General features: G+C 32.1%; 1 long non-coding RNA gene across 2 annotated transcripts; it reads left to right on the top strand.

Moving 5' to 3' along the window:
* The first annotated feature begins 12,343 nt into the window (after window positions 1–12,343).
* LOC148780969 (uncharacterized) lies at window positions 12,344–16,775 on the top strand. 2 transcript variants are annotated; one of them, XR_016039699.1, is made up of 4 exons: window positions 12,344–14,341; window positions 14,468–14,512; window positions 15,237–15,310; window positions 16,395–16,775. It is a non-coding gene; the product is annotated as an uncharacterized LOC148780969 (long non-coding RNA). The 2 variants fall into 2 exon arrangements; XR_016039698.1 differs by having other exon boundaries at window positions 14,468–14,532.

Below are 16,775 nucleotides of genomic sequence, written 5' to 3'. Positions count from 1 at the left end.
TCATGCTGATGGAATGAAACAATCTATCTAAATTAACTAAAGTGTGCATAGCCAGAGCAGCATTTGATTTGGTAACACTCGAATACTATGCTGGCACCTAGATCACTAATTTATTTGCATTTGTTCGGTGGTCACTCTTTGAAACTTCAGACTCAAATTTAGAAGAGTATTTACTATCGCTGTCTATGCGTTGACCTGCAGTGTCAAACATGTTTGCATGCTTATGTTGTGAAGGCACATAATCTCCTGGAAACTTAGAAACCTAGTTTCGAGGGAATGCTTCAATTTGCCACACTATTTTGCCAATGAGAATCTAGAACACCCAATCTTCCACACGTACGTCAATTTTGTGTCTCTTCTGGATTTGCTTTCTCAGAACTCTCCCTGTTTGTTTTTTGATTGATTCTGAATATTTGGTCCGGTTAGTGTCTTGCCTTTATAGGACAATGAACATCTACTTGACAGATAGTGCAAATTTATAAATGTAAATTTCATATTTTATTTGCTTAAAAGATCAATGAATTCTTGCAATTTTAACTGGCTTACCTCTTTTAGCATCTCTCTTAAGGTGCTGAGGGGTGGGTCTCTTCCTTTCTCTACAGTTGCTGAACATGTACACTGGGAGAAGGAACTATTCCATCTCATTCTCATGATAGTCTTTATTCTACTAGTGGTTGGTTTTAGTTATTTCTCTATTTTTTGTTCTTCTAATCAAGAAAATTTTGTTGATATTTTATCAGCATATGAGATCATGATTGATGAACAAAACAAAATTCAAATAATCACGTGAGGGAAGGGAGTTGCAAAGGTGCTTTGCAGATTATAAGGGAGTTAGTTGAGAGATGAAACTGAAATATTACATTAAGCTTCCTAGAATATTACTTGCAGCGATTATTTAATTTAATTTTTGAAAATTTGGTAATATTCATTGTTTCTTCTATAGAAAATATCAAAACTCATAATTGTTGCAATTACATGTAATCTAGTAATAACCATGATATAACTTTCAATTATCTGATTTGCATTCTTGTTCCAGGCTTGTCTAATAATCTAGTAATAACCATTCAATTTGAATAACCATTCAATTTGAACCATAGATATGGTTAAAATGAATCCTCCCCAACAACGAATCATGACCATTCATTTAGTGAATTTCAAAATCTTAGCCTTTACAAACTGAAAATTATTATTATTTTTTTTAATATTATTTATTTAATGCTAATAAAGCCATATAAAAAATTGGAAAAGAAAAAATCTTTCTAAGGCGTAGATCGAAGCATCTTATCAAAATGGATGGCCTATGTTAATTGGGCTTAAAAAATACTTTCTAGGTTCCAGTTTCAATTTTTTTTTTTTTTTTTATTGTTCATTACAATGAAAAGAGAGTATATTTACAAATTTGAATCAAACAAATGGCTCTAGCATGGTTTTTGAAGCCGTTGAATGAAATCACTGTTTTATATACATATATATATATATGGGAAAAGCTTTCTATGTTCCCTTACAACATAGAAGTTCTATCCTCATACTCACCATTTGATCTTAGATCCGTCGTTTGAAAGTATTCTATTTTTAGTTTTTTTAATACAATTTTTCTGAATATGAAATTTGGTACTTGTCTTCTCATTGGGGCGCACTTATAAAAAATATTAACAATAATTTTTTGATAAAAAATAATGATCTAAATACCCCTTGAATCTTTCAGGGGTATTTTGGTCATTTTATTTTATTGAAAATATATTTTTTTATATTTTTTGTCATTGCGAGTTTAATAGAGGAATGGATGTCAAAAATTTGGTGTCAAAACAGTTATAGGAAAAAAAGTTAAAAATAAAACAGTGTAGAGACGTGACATTGTGATTGGGGCAATCTTAGCCTTCCATTAAAAAATGGGAAGTTGGATAAAGGGAGGATAAAATATCTATATTGTAGGGGAACATAGAAGGCTTTCCTTTTTTCGCCTACTCCCATCACTGTCCAAAGTTCATCGCGTGGTCTCGATTGTCTGGTAGTGTTTTATTTTTCATTTATTTTCTACAAATCGGAATAGCCTTAAATTTTGGAGTGTGTATTCATCACAAATAGATGAATCTTCAAAAATTATCAAACGCATATTTTACAAGAAAAAAATTGATCAAAATACCCTCGAAATGTTTTGGGGGTATTTTGGTCAATTTATTTTTCTCAGATAATTTTTTTTATATTTTTATTAGATGCGTTTCATTAAGATGTACATACTTTTCAAATTTCAGATCCTTTCGATTTGTAAAAACAAAATGAAAAATAAAATATTACCAGACAATCATGATCGCACGATAAAATTTGGACGGTGATGAGAGTAGGCAAAATCATTATTTATTTTCGCCTATAGGCATTGGAAAGACTTTTCCATATATATATGAAAAGAGTGTATGTTTCAAAATTTGAATCAAACAAATGGCTCTAACATGGTTTTTGAAGTCGTTAAATAAAATCACTTATATATATATATATATATATATATATGAAAAAGTGTTTCCAACGTCTATAGGCGAAAAATAAATAGTGATTTTGCCTACCCTCATCACTGTCCAAATTTCATCGCACGGTCACGATTATCCAGTAGTGTTTTATTTTTCTTTTTTTTTTCTACAGATCGGACTAACCTGAAATTTGGAGGGTATGTACATCTTACTGAGGCGCATCTAATAAAAATATAAAAAATATTATCCGTGGAAAATAGATTGATCAAAATACCCCCAAAATTTTTCGAGGGTATTTTAATCAATGTTTTTCATGAAAGTATTTTTTTTATAAGTTTTGAAAATTCCCCTATTTTTGATGAATTCACGTTCCAAATTTCAGGTCATTCCGATTTATAGAAAACAAATGAAACACTACTGAACAATCGTGATCGTGCGATGAACTTTGGACGATGCTAGGGGTAGGCGAAATCACTGTTCATTTTCGCCTATAAGCGTTGCATAGTATTTTCCTATATATATATATATATATATATATATATATATATATATATATATATATATATATATTATTTCTTGATTTTGTTCATTCCTGGCAGTCTATTGTCTTGTATATTAGGAAATGGTATCTTCAAACCTTTCAACCAAGATTAATAGAATTATTCCATAAAAAATACAACAAATTTCTCAAGAAAGAAAGGGAAACAAAAGGATTTTTTATATGGTTAAAAGAAATATGTCTCCACTATAAAATAAATATTCCTTCATTCGATAATCTTCAAACTCTAGAAGAAAAGACATATAACAGTACGGACGGTACTACTACTGCTAGTACACATCCTCCGAAAAAGAGTATAATACTCAAAGGAGTAACCCCATCAAGTAAAGGAGAACCACCACAATCATTATATGATATAATTGCCAAACCATATAAATTCTTACCCAAAGAAATCGGTAAGAAACAAGAACTTATTCCCCATATTGTGGAACAAAACAATTATACCAATCTATATATGCAGTCTTTAAAAAAACAAGCAGAAAGAATAGTATCAAAGGAGGTGACTCCTTCCCTTCCTAAAGCAGTCCTGTTCAAACTACCTCCAGAACTTAATAAAAATAAATTTCATATTGGTGACAATAATAAAACCTTAATGGATCAGTTAATAGCCAAACTAGCTCAATTAGACATTAAAGGAATTCCTTCTCCCAAACTCAGTATTCCTATGCCAAATATACCTGTTCCATTACCAGAATCTTCAGATAAAGGAAAATAAAAAATACCAGAGCATGAAACAATAATGCTCCAGGAAGAAGAACCAATTATTGAAGATACCATACAAAACCAAGAAAATGCTTTTATGGATACTACACCTATTGATATAAATAGAATAACCTATGGTAAAACTTGGAAACCAATTACTGCTTTACCATATTATAAAAGACCTACACCTGTTGACGTCCAACTTGAAGAAGATGCCATACAACAAGTTGTTTCCTATTCAGGAAGATCAATATTTAATTGGACAATAGATGGTTTATCTGAATTAAAAATATTAGATGTCATGAGACACATGACAATGTTTGCCTCTGCAAACAAAATGGCAGGCAACCCAGACCAAGAAGTTGCTAAAGCAATAGTCAATGGTTTCACTGGCTGGTTAAGAGGATGGTGGGATTTTTATGTAGATGATGAAACAAAAAATAGAATCCTTACAAATACAAGACAATGGACTGCCAGGAATGAATAAAATCAAGAAATAATTTATACTGAAAGTGATGCTGTAAACACTTTAATAAATACCATTACACTTCATTTTGTAGGCAGTACAGCATTATTAGTAGCAAGATCAGAAGATTTGCTATCTAATCTTCATTGTCCTACATTATCCCGTTATAAATGGTATAAGGATGTATTTTTCTCAAGATTATTAATACGAGAAGATTGTCAATTAGACCACTGGAAAGAAAAGTTTATTGCTGGTCTACCCTACTTATTTGCAGAAAAAGTCAAAGACAGACTTAGAAAGAAACATAATGGAGTTATAATATATTCAGCCTATACACTTAGAGAACTCTCAGCAGAAATATGTGCTGAAAGATTAGCTTTATGTACTGATTTTAAACTCAAAAGACAGTTAGGTAAACAACAAATTACCAAGCGTAAAGAACTTGGTGATTTCTGTGAACAATTTGGATACCATATAGATAGGAAAAATATGCCTGAAAAGTTATATAAGAAAAAGAAAAAATGTAAAAAAGGCAAATATAAGTCCAAATCAAATAAAGTATATAAACAACATAAAAAGCCTGAACAAAAATTTATAAACAAATTTTCTCCTAATACAAAAAATAAAAAGAAGCTTCCAATATGTTATAAATGTGGAAAAGTTGGTCATTATAAACACCAATGCAAATTAAAAAAGAAAATAGGATCTTTACATTTAGATGATTCAATCAAAGCAAAATTATATAATATAATCAATTATGATTCAATATCTTCAGATTCCACTGACTCACAAAATAGACCATATTCAAGAAAATGACCTTTTATGGACAGAATCATATGATTCTTCAGATTCTTCAACAAACACAGGATCATCCAATTCACTGAAAGACACTAATTGTACTTGCCCTATACCTACACATAATCTTCATATGCTTACTCAAGAAGATAATTTAATATTAGATATTATTGAGAAAATTACAGATCCAGAAGAAAAAAGATCTGTAATCACTAAATTTATTATATTAACTAAAACAAAAGCAAAAACACCTCTAATTAGTAAAACACCTGATGAATACAATTTTGCTTCCATTATGAAAAGAGTAAGTGAACAACATACTTCTCAACATAAAGAACCTTCTATTTCAGACTTAAAGCACGAAATCAAAGAAGTTAAAAAAGAAGTATATCAATTAAAAAATAGAATTAAGACTTTAGAATTACAAAATCTATCTCAACCAGAGACATATAAAGATGAACTAGAATTCGATCAGCTTATGACATATGATCCTGATCCACCAGAAGACATACCAGAAACTTCAGAAGCCAAACCTCATCTGGTAACAATTCCCTCTGTTAATTTAATAGATAAAATTATGATTCAAAAATGGTTTGTTCAAGTAAAGACTTTCAAACTTCAGCCTTAATAGATTCAGGGGCTGACCTTAATTGCATCAATGAAGGTTTAGTACCTTCCAAATATTTTTACAAAACAACTCAAATCTTAAATACAGCAGACGTGAGTAGACTCTTTATCAATTACAAATTACTTAATGCTTCTGTCTGTAATAACCACCAATATATTAATACACCATTTATTATGGTCAAAGGATTAAGTCAAGCAGTTATACTTGGGGTTCCATTCCTTACACTTCTATATCCTTTATCAATAGATCAAACAGGAATATCTTCGAAATATCAAAATGTACCAATACACTTTGATTTTATTCATAAACCAAAACTAAAGGAAATTAATAATGTCAAAAGTCAGTTACAAAATAAAGAAAAATTTCTTTGTACTTTAAAATAAGAAATTAAATATAAGTATATAGAAGAACAAATACAAGATCCTTTGATCCAACAAAAGATTCAATCAATTCAACAACAGATAGAAACCTCTATATGTAATGAGCATCCCAATGCTTTTTGGGAAAGAAAAAAGCATAGTATTAGTCTACCATATGAACAAGGATTTGATGAAAAACAAATACCTACAAAAGCTAGACCAATACAAATGAATACTACTTTATTAGACATGTGTAGAAAAAAAAATTAATGACCTTCAAACAAAAAAGCTAATAAGGCCAAGCTCATCACCTTGGAGTTGTGCAGCTTTTTATGTCAATAAAAATGCTGAAAAAGAACGGGGAGTCCCTCGATTAGTTATTAACTATAAACCTCTTAATAAAGTTTTAAGATGGATTAGATATCCTATCCCCAATAAAAAAGATTTATTAGATAAAGTAGCCAATGCTTGTATCTTTTCCAAATTCGTTATGAAATCTGGATATTGGCAAATACAAATTCAAGAACAAGATAAATATAAAACATCATTTAATGTATCATTCGGACAATATGAATGGAATGTAATGCCATTTGGTTTAAAAAATGCTCCATCAGAATTTCAGAAAATAATGAATGATGTGTTTAATGCTTATTATCAATTTATGATAGTCTATATTGATGATGTCCTGATCTTTTCTGAATCCATAGATCATCATATCAAACATATTAATACTTTTCTTCATGCAGTTCAGAATGCTGGATTAGTTGTATCAGCAAAAAAGATAGGTTTATTTAAAACCAATATTAGGTTTTTAGGACATATGATTCATCATGGCACCATTATTCTCATAGATCGATCCATACAATTTGCTGATAAATTCCTTGATCAGATACTCGATAAGAAAGAACTTCAAAGGTTCTTAGGATGTTTAAACTATGTAAGTGATTTCTATCATAATCTTGCCATAGATGCTAAACCTTTGCATGATAGATTAAAAAAACATCCTCTACCATGGACAAATATCCATGCTAAAGGAGTTCAACTAATTAAACGAAAGGTAAAAACCTTTGTTTGCCTTTCTCTACCTCATCCTACTGCTTTCAAGATATTAGAATGTGATGCCTCCGACATAGGCTTGGGAGGTATTCTCAAGCAACGCATTGATAATCAAGAACAATTACTCAGGTATACCTCTAAAGCTTGAAACCCAACCCAGAAAAACTATTCTATGGTTAAAAAGGAATTACTAGCCATTGTTCATTGTGTTACCAAATTTCAGAGTGATATTCTCAACCAACAATTTCTTATACGAACTGATTGCAAAGCAGCTAAAGATATTCTGCAAAAAGATGTTCAAAATCTTGTTGCTAAACAAATCTTTGCCCGCTGGCAGGCTATCCTGTCCGCCTTTGATTTTACTATTGAACATCTTCCCGGGTCTTCCAATTCTCTTCTTGATTTTCTTACCCGTGAATTTTTGCAGGGGGGCAACAGTGACGCCAACGACGAAGAATCACCACTATCACTTGCACTACAGCTCTTTGTAGCTAATAGAAATAATACTACTCCATCACATCCACCTACTATCATGGGTTCTCGTAGCAATTCTCGCAACGAAAAAAGTCCACTGAATATAATACCATTTGAAGGTGAATTCCCGCCTTTGGCAACCCTTTCACCTTCCAATTCTCCTATTCATCAAATTACTTACCCAGAAGCTAATACTCGACTCCTGCTTATTCTCAAGCACAGTCCAAATCCAATCAGAAGCCTAATTTTCCTTGGTCTTTATACATTGAAAGAGTCTACCTTATGGATATCACTATTGATGATCACCATATAAATATGGACCCCATCAAACTTGCTCCATTATACTTAATAAACCATTTGAACTTAACCAATGGAGTCAAAACCAGAGAATATTATGAAGCAATTCTCATGGAAACAGGATCCATCTCTGTTGTCTATTACTACCAACAAAATACTAGAGTCATTGCTTACTCCAAAATCCAAATTAAGAAATTACTCTCTTATGATGAGTGGGGTTGCAATCCTGCTTAAGAAAATTACATAATCCTGATTTTTCATACAAATATTATAAATATGCCGAATATATAGAAGCCTGGCATAAAATGTTTTATTATCAAAATCCAAACAATACTCATAGCTGGTATATCCAGTTCAGATTACCTATTTTCGAACGATCCCTAACTGGTTTAAAAATTGGTTTTTAGTCTGGGAATCAACTACTTCAATTTTACCTCCTGCTTTCCAAAAAGTGCAGGAACAATTTGTGCAGTTCAATAATAGTGATAATAATACTGACCATCACCTATACTTTGTGGCACTATACCAACTCCCATGGATTATGAAATAGGAATATACCATCTCTGTTAATAATACAGCCGACCATACCTATATTCCCAGACTGGGAAAACCATTTCAGTTAAATGGTGGGATATCTTTAATATGGATCCCACAACTATAGTTCCCAAAAGAATACCTCCAAAAAAACCTATATATAATCTAAGTCCAAGTGACCATAATACAGCCAATACTTCATTCGACTTTCCCACATATTTAAGAAATATGCTCCAATCAAACCCGAATGCTTCCAAAGAAATGCTAGAACAACAAATGAAAGAGATCTTTGCAGAAGCAGGAAGAAAATCGGTCTCATCAGATGAAACCGTACAATCTTCACCATTACACACCAATAAATACTTCCCACTTGAAGAAACTGATCCCGAAGAAGAAGAGGATGATCCAGAAGAACGCAGCCAAAGACCATGATTATGATGCACCAACAAGACTCATACCTGCCAAACAAATCACTATCCACACCGATGCATAAGATGAAAAGAAGCCGACAATCTCCTGTAGCCACCGACAGATGAGACAAACAAGTTACTATTCCCACTGATATACAAGACAAAAAAGCAACTGTAGTACACAGGAAACGACAAAGCCACCGACACAAGACGACAAAAGAAATACTATTCCCAGATGTCGTTTTGTCCTCACTCCCGACCAATGGAATATTCTTTTTCCTTTTTACGTTTGTCTTTTTTTTTTATGTCATATCCCTCTACTCTATGTCTCTTCACACTCTTTTCCTTCACCCTTACCTTCGCGACGAAGGCACCTCCCTTAGCTTATAAAATGCAGCCTCCTTCCTCCAAAACCTCTCAGGTCTCTCCTAGCTTCTTCCCTTACTCCGCTCTACTCTCCCTCTTCTCCACTTCTCTACTTCTCTGCTTCTCTGCTCTCTCTCTCTCTCTCTCTCTCTCTCTCTCTCCGAAGATACTCTGCTCTACAACAGCTATCTTGACCTCATAGCTCATGAATACCAGGTCACAATAGTTCACTTTGATTTCCAAGTTCTATCTTTCCTCCTTTTTCATTATACCTAGCATGTGTGATTGTAATCTTCACTCTCTTCCTTCCTATTGCCCTCAACACTGGAAGCATTCGGGTTATCGAATGAAGGAATATTTATTTTATAGTGGAGACATATTTCTTTTAACCATATAAAAAATCCTTTTGTTTCCCTTTCTTTCTTGAGAAATTTGTTGTAATTTTTATGGAATAATTCTATTAATGATAGTGGTGATTCTTCGTCGTTGGCGTCAGTGTTGCCGCCTGCAAAAATTCACGGGTAAGAAAATCAAGAAGAGAATTGGAAGACCCGGGAAGATGTTCAATAGTAAAATCAAAGGCAGACAGGATAGCCTGCCAGCGGGCAAAGATTTGTTTCGCAACAAGATTTTAAACATCTTTTTACAGAATATCTTTAGCTGCTTTGCAATCAGTTCGTATAAGAAATTGTTGGTTGAGAATATCACTCTGAAATTTGGTAACACAATGAACAATGGCTAGTAATTCCTTTTTAACCATAGAATAGTTTTTCTGGGTTGGGTTTCAAGCTTTAGAGGTATACCTGAGTAGTTGTTCTTGATTATCAATGCGTTGCTTGAGAATACCTCCCAAGCCTATGTCGGAGGCATCACATTCTATTATCTTGAAAGCAGTAGGATGAGGTAGAGAAAGGCAAACAAGGGTTTTTACCTTTGGTTTAATTAGTTGAACTGCTTTAGTATGGATATTTGTCCATGGAAGAGGATGTTTTTTTAATCTATCATGCAAAGGTTTAGCATCTATGGCAAGATTATGATATAAATCACTTACATAGTTTAAACATCCTAAGAACCTTTGAAGTTCTTTCTTATCGAGTATCTGATCAGGGAATTTAACAGCAAATTGTATGGATCGATCTATGGGAATAGTGGTGCCATGATGAATCATATGTCCTAAAAACCTAATATTGGTTTTAAATAAAGTTATCTTTTTTGCTGATACAACTAATCCAGCATTCTGAACTGCATGAAGAAAAGTATTAATATGTTTGATATGTTGATCTATGGATTCAGAAAAGATCAGGACATCATCAATATAGACTATCATAAATTGATAATAAGCATTAAAAACATCATTCATTATTTTCTGAAATTCTGATGGAGCATTTTTTAAACCAAATGGCATTACATTCCATTCATATTGTCCGAGTGGTACATTAAATGCTGTTTTATATTTATCTTGTTCTTGAATTTGTATTTGCCAATATCCAGATTTCATATCGAATTTGGAAAAGATACAAGCATTGGCTACTTTATCTAATAAATCTTTTTTATTGGGGATAGGATATCTAATCCATCTTAAAACTTTATTAAAAGGTTTATAGTTAATAACTAATCGAGGGACTCCCCGTTCTTTTTCAGCATTTTTATTGACATAGAACGCTGCACAACTCCAAGGTGATAAGCTTGACCTTATTAGCTTTTTTGTTTGGAGGTCATTAATTTTTTTTCTACACATGTCTAATAAAGTAGTATTCATTTGTATTGGTCTAGCTTTTGTAGGTATTTGTTTTTCATCAAATCCTTGTTCATATGGTAGACTAATACTATGCTTTTTCCTTTCCCAAAAAGCATTGGGATGCTCACTACATATAGAGGTTTTTATCTGTTGTTGAATTGATTGAATCTTTTGTTGGATCAAAGGATCTTGTATTTGTTCTTCTATATACTTATATTTAATTTCTTGTTTTAAAGTACAAAGAAATTTTTCTTCATTTTGTAACTGACTTTTGACATTATTAATTTCCTTTAGTTTTGGTTTATGAATAAAATCAAAGTGTATTGGTACATTTTGATATTTCGAAGATATTCCTGTTTGATCTATTGATAAAAGATATAGAAGTGTAAGGAATGAGACCCCAAGTATAACTGCTTGACTTAATCCTTTGACCATAATAAATGGTGTATTAATACATTGGTGGTTATTACAGACAGAAGCATTAGATAATTTGTAATTGATAAAGAGTCTACTTCCGTCTGTTGTATTTAAGATTTGAGTTGTTTTGTCAAAATATTTGGAAGGTACTAAACCTTCATTGATGCAATTAAGGTCAGCCCCTGAATCTATTAAGGCTGAAGTTTGAAAGCTATAATCTTTTGCTACAATTATCTTTACTTGAACAAACCATTTTTGAATCATAATTTTATCTATTAAATTAACAGAGGGAATTGTTACCAGATGAGGGTTGGCTTCTGAAGTTTCTGGTATGTCTTCTGGTGGATCAGGATCATATGTCATAAGCTGATCGAATTCTAGTTCATATGTATCTGTCTCTGGTTGAGATAGATTTTGTAATTCTAAAGTCTTAATTCTATTTTTTAATTGATATACTTCTTTTTTAACTTCTTTGATATCTTGTTTTAAGTCGGAAATAGAAGGTTCTTTATGTTGAGAAGTATGTTTTTCACTTACTCTTTTCCTAATGGAAGCAAAATTGTATTCATTAGGTGTTTAACTAATTGGAGGTGTTTTTGCTTTTGTTTTAGTTATTGTAATAAATTTAGTGATTACAGATCTTTTTTCTTCTGGATCTGTAATTTTCTCAATAATATCTAATATTAAATTATCTTCTTGAGTAAGTATATGAAGATTATGTGTAGGTATAGGGCAAGTACAATTAGTGTCTTTCATTGAATTGGATGTTCCTGTGTTTGTTGAAGAATCTGGAGAATCAGATGATTCTGTCCGTAAAAGGTCATCCTCTTGAATATGGTCTATTTGTGAGTCAGTGGAATCTGAAGATATTGAATCATAATTGATTATATTATATAATTTTGCTTTGATTGAATCATCTAAATGTAATGATTCTATTTTCTTTTCTAATTTGCATTGGTGTTTATAATGACCAACTTTTCCACGTTTATAACATACTGGAAGTTTCTTTTTATTTTTTTTATTTGGAGAAAATTTGTTTATAAATTTTTGTTTAGACTTTTTATATTGTTTATATACTTTATTTGATTTGGATTTATATTTGTCTTTTTTATATTTTTTCTTTTTCTTATATAACTTTTCAAGCATATTTTTCCTATCTATATGGTATCAAAATTGTTCACAGAAATCACCAAGTTCTTTACGCTTGGTAATTTGTTATTTATCTAACTGTCTTTTGAGTTTAAAATCAATACATAAAGCTAATCCTTCAGCACATATTTCTGTTGAGAGTTCTCCAAGTGTATAGGCTGAATATACTATAATTCCATTATGTTTCTTTCTAAGTCTGTCTTTGACTTTTTCTGCAAATAAGTAGGGTAGATCAGCAATAAACTTTTCTTTCCAGTGGTTTAATTGACAATCTTCTCGTATTAATAATCTTGAGAAAAAGACATCCTTATACCATTTATAATGGGATAATGTAGGACAACGAAGATTAGATAGCAGATCTTCTGATCTTGCTGCTAATAATGCTGTACTGCCTACAAAATGAAGTGTAATGGTATATATTAAAGTGTTTACAGCATCACTTTCAGTATAAATTATTTCTTGATTTTGTTCATTCCTGGCAGTCCATTGTCTTGTATTTGTAAGGATTCTATTTTTGGTTTCATCATCTACATAGAAATCCCACCATCCTCTTAACCAGCCAGTGAAACCATTGACTATTGCTTTAGCAACTTCTTGGTCTGAGTTGCTTGCCATTTTGTTTGCAGAGGCAAACATTGTCATGTGTCACATGACATCTAATATTTTTAATTCAGATAAACCATTTATTGTCCAATTAACTATTGATCTTCCTGAATAGGAAACAACTTGTTGTATGGCATCTTCTTCAAGTTGGACGTCAACAGGTGTAGGTTTTTTATAATATGGTAAAGCAGTAATTGGTTTCCAAGTTTTACCATAGGTTGTTCTATTTATATCAATAGGTGCAGTATGCATAAAAGCGTTTTCTTGGTTTTGTATGGTATCTTCAATAATTGGTTCTTCTTCCTGGAGCATTATTGTTTCATGCTCTGGTATTTTTTATTTTCCTTTATCTGAAGATTCTGGTAATGGAACAGGTATATTTGGCATAGGAATACTGAGTTTGGGAGAAGGAATTCCTTTAATGTCTAATTGAGCTAGTTTGGCTATTAACTGATCCATTAAGGTTTTATTATTGTCACCAATATGAAATTTATTTTTATTAAGTTCTGGAGGTGGTTTGAACAGGATTGCTTTAAGAAGGGAAGGAGTCACCTCCTTTGATACTATTCTTTCTGCTTGTTTTCCTAGAGACTGTATATATAGATTGGTATAATTGTTTTGTTCCACAATATGGGGAATAAGTTCTTGTTTCTTATCGATTTCTTTGGGTAAGAATTTATATGGTGTGGCAATTATATCATATAATGATTGTGGTGGTTCTCCTTTACTTGATGGGGTTACTCCTTTGAGTATTATACTCGTTTCCGGAGGATGTGTACTAGCAGTAGTAGTATCGTTCGTACTGATATATGTTTTTTCTTCTAGAGTTTGAAGATTATCGAATGAAGGAATATTTATTTTATAGTGGAGACGTATTTCTTTTAACCATATAAAAAATCCTTTTGTTTCCCTTTCTTTCTTGAGAAATTTGTTGTATTTTTTATGGAATAATTCTATTAATCTTGGTTGAAAGGTTTGAAGATATCATTTCCTAATATTTTGGTTTTCTAAAGAAAGATAATCTTTTTTAAGATAATCAATATTAATTTTCTTCTTTTTTCTTTCTAATTTAGCGGCTAAATATGCTGCTATATATTCATCATCATATGTGTTATTAATATTTATCTCTTCTTTTGTATCATCTTCTATTTGTAATGTAAGTATTTGGAATTCCTCTATATTAGGTTCAGGAATATATGTAGGAAGAACTACATGATCAGCCGTTCTTCTTACTCCTTGTAGTTTTGAAATCTGAAGATGGTATAGGTTGTGAAGTAGAAGGAAGTATGATGACATCAGGAGTAGTATGACATGATTTTCTAGCAGGTATTAATGGTTTTTTATTTCTTTTCCTATTAATATCAATATCATCATTGACTCTAGATTGTTGGAATTTTATTTCAATATTTCCATCTGGATGTTCAATTATTTGGTTTGGAATATTATTTCTAGGTGCTTCTTGAGGTTGGTTTGCATGTTGTAATGCCCAAGATCGAGGTAAAATAATATCGGACCAGGTAATTGTTTTGGGTACAATTGTATGTGATTTTTCTATATTTGTTTGAAATAATATAGTTTGATCTTTTTTATCCACTTGCATAATATTAGGACAAAGGGTATTCATTACTTTATAATAAATTCTATATACTATTGCTAAATTTTGAGAACCATGTATCATATTGAATCCATGAGTTTTCAAATTTATAGATAATATATTTAATATGTTTGGGTCTGTTAAAGAAATAGAAAAATTTGGAAAGCAATTAAAATATATTGGTCCACTACATAGGCTGGATTCTACCATACCTAGGAGTGAATCTGCGAAGTTATTGTGTCTTGTATCTCTTAGGCATACAAGCACAGAAGTGTTTAACCCTAGCCGGGTTAAAGGTTTAATGGCTATTTTGATTAACCTAATGTGTAAATATTTATAATTATTCTCATTATGTTTTTCAATAATTTTTCTTGATAATAGTTGAAAGTCTTCTTGGTTTTGAGTTACGGATAGACTTTCTTCTACGGTTTTTATAACATAACCTAATTTGAATTTAAATGATCTTTTTTGATAAATATCTTTTATTGGTACCTTAGGAATATTCCAATTTTGGATATGATCTTCAATATCATTAATAATAATCTGTTCTTTATTTTTAACCCTTAATGTCTGAGGTTGAGTTGCAGTATTACCTTTAAGATTCCTAATTAAATTTGCCATCTGTAGGTTGCGGATAATGACAATCTGGACGATCAAGGGTCCAGCGTGTTCCCCTAAGCGGCTCTTCCTGGCCTTGGCGGGTACTTTGCATAAACTTGTCCTTTCGTCTCTTGCCTTAACTCTCGGACCAACTTTCTTAGATGTAAATTTAAATAGGTTTCTACAGTAATATTGTAACTTTTTCTCTAAACAGTGTACTATTGGCTTTGATATAGTGAATTTGAACCAACTATTTTATAACAGGTAGGCAAATAACATACCATTGTATTTTATTAATTCTTGTAATATTCTGATATAATTAAGGCAAAATAAAATTATTATAATAAAGGGGATAACGGAAATATCAATAACAAACCACGAAGTGTGTGTATGTTCACCTATTTTAATACTAAAGACAAGTTTAAACTGCATTAAATCATAAGATCTTATATATGTATCAACAGTATGTATCACGGATTACAAACCATAAACAAACTTATAATCAAACCAACTGACAAACTGTAAAAACAAACACTTAAACTGACTGAAACAAACTGTAAAACGAACACTTACTGTTTACAGATACAATAACTGGAAAATAACTTCCAGTGTTGAGGGCAATAGGAAGGAAGAGAGTGAAGATTATAATCACACATGCTAGGTATAATGAAAAAGGAGGACAGATAGAACCTGGAAATCAAAGTGAACTATTGTGACCTTTTATTCATGAGTAATGAGGTCAGGATAGCTGTTGTAGAGCAGAGTATCTTCGGAGGGAGAGAGAGAGAGAGAGAGAGAGAGAGAGCAGAGAAGTAGAGAAGTGGAGAAGAGGGAGAGTAGAGCGGAGTAAGGGAAGAAGCTAGGAGAGACCTGAGAGGTTTTGGAGGTAGGAGGCTGCCTTTTATAAGCTAAGGGAGGTGCCTTCGTCGCGAAGGTAAGGGTGAAGGAAAAGAGCGTGAAGAGACATAAAGTAGAGGGATATGACATAAAAGAAAAAGACAAATATAAAAAGGAAAAAGAATATTCCATTGGTCGGGAGTGAGGACAAAACGGCATCTGGGAATAGTATTTCTTTTGTCGTCTTGTGTCGGTGGCTTTGTCGTTTCCTGTGTACTACAGTTGCTTTTTTGTCTTGTATATCAGTGGGAATAGTAACTTGTTTGTCTCATCTGTCGGTGGCTACAGGAGATTGTCGGCTTCTTTTCGTCCTATGCATCGGTGTGGATAGTGATTTGTTCGGCAGGTATGAGTCTTGTCGGTGCATCATAATCATGGTCTTTGGCTGCATTCTTCTCGATCATCCTCTCCGTCTTCGGGATCAGTTTCTTCAAGTGGGAAGTATTTATTGGTGTGTAATGGTGAAGATTGTACGGTTTCATCTGATGAGACCGGTTTTCTTCCTGCTTCTGCAAAGATCTCTTTCATTTGTTGTTCTAGCATTTCTTTGAAAGCATTCGGGTTTGATTGGAGCATATTTTTTAAATATGTGGGAAAGTCGAATGAAGTATTGACTGTATTATTAACAGAGATGGTATTTTCCCATTTCATAATCCATGGGAGTTAGTA

Source organism: Amborella trichopoda, chromosome 8 (genome assembly GCF_054954075.1).
Source record: "Amborella trichopoda isolate Santa Cruz 75 chromosome 8, AtrichopodaSantaCruz75HAP2 v2.0, whole genome shotgun sequence".
Taxonomy (NCBI): Eukaryota; Viridiplantae; Streptophyta; class Magnoliopsida; order Amborellales; family Amborellaceae; genus Amborella; species Amborella trichopoda.
Note: the sequence above shows the minus strand (reverse complement) of the source record. Positions and strands in the feature narration are given on the sequence as shown.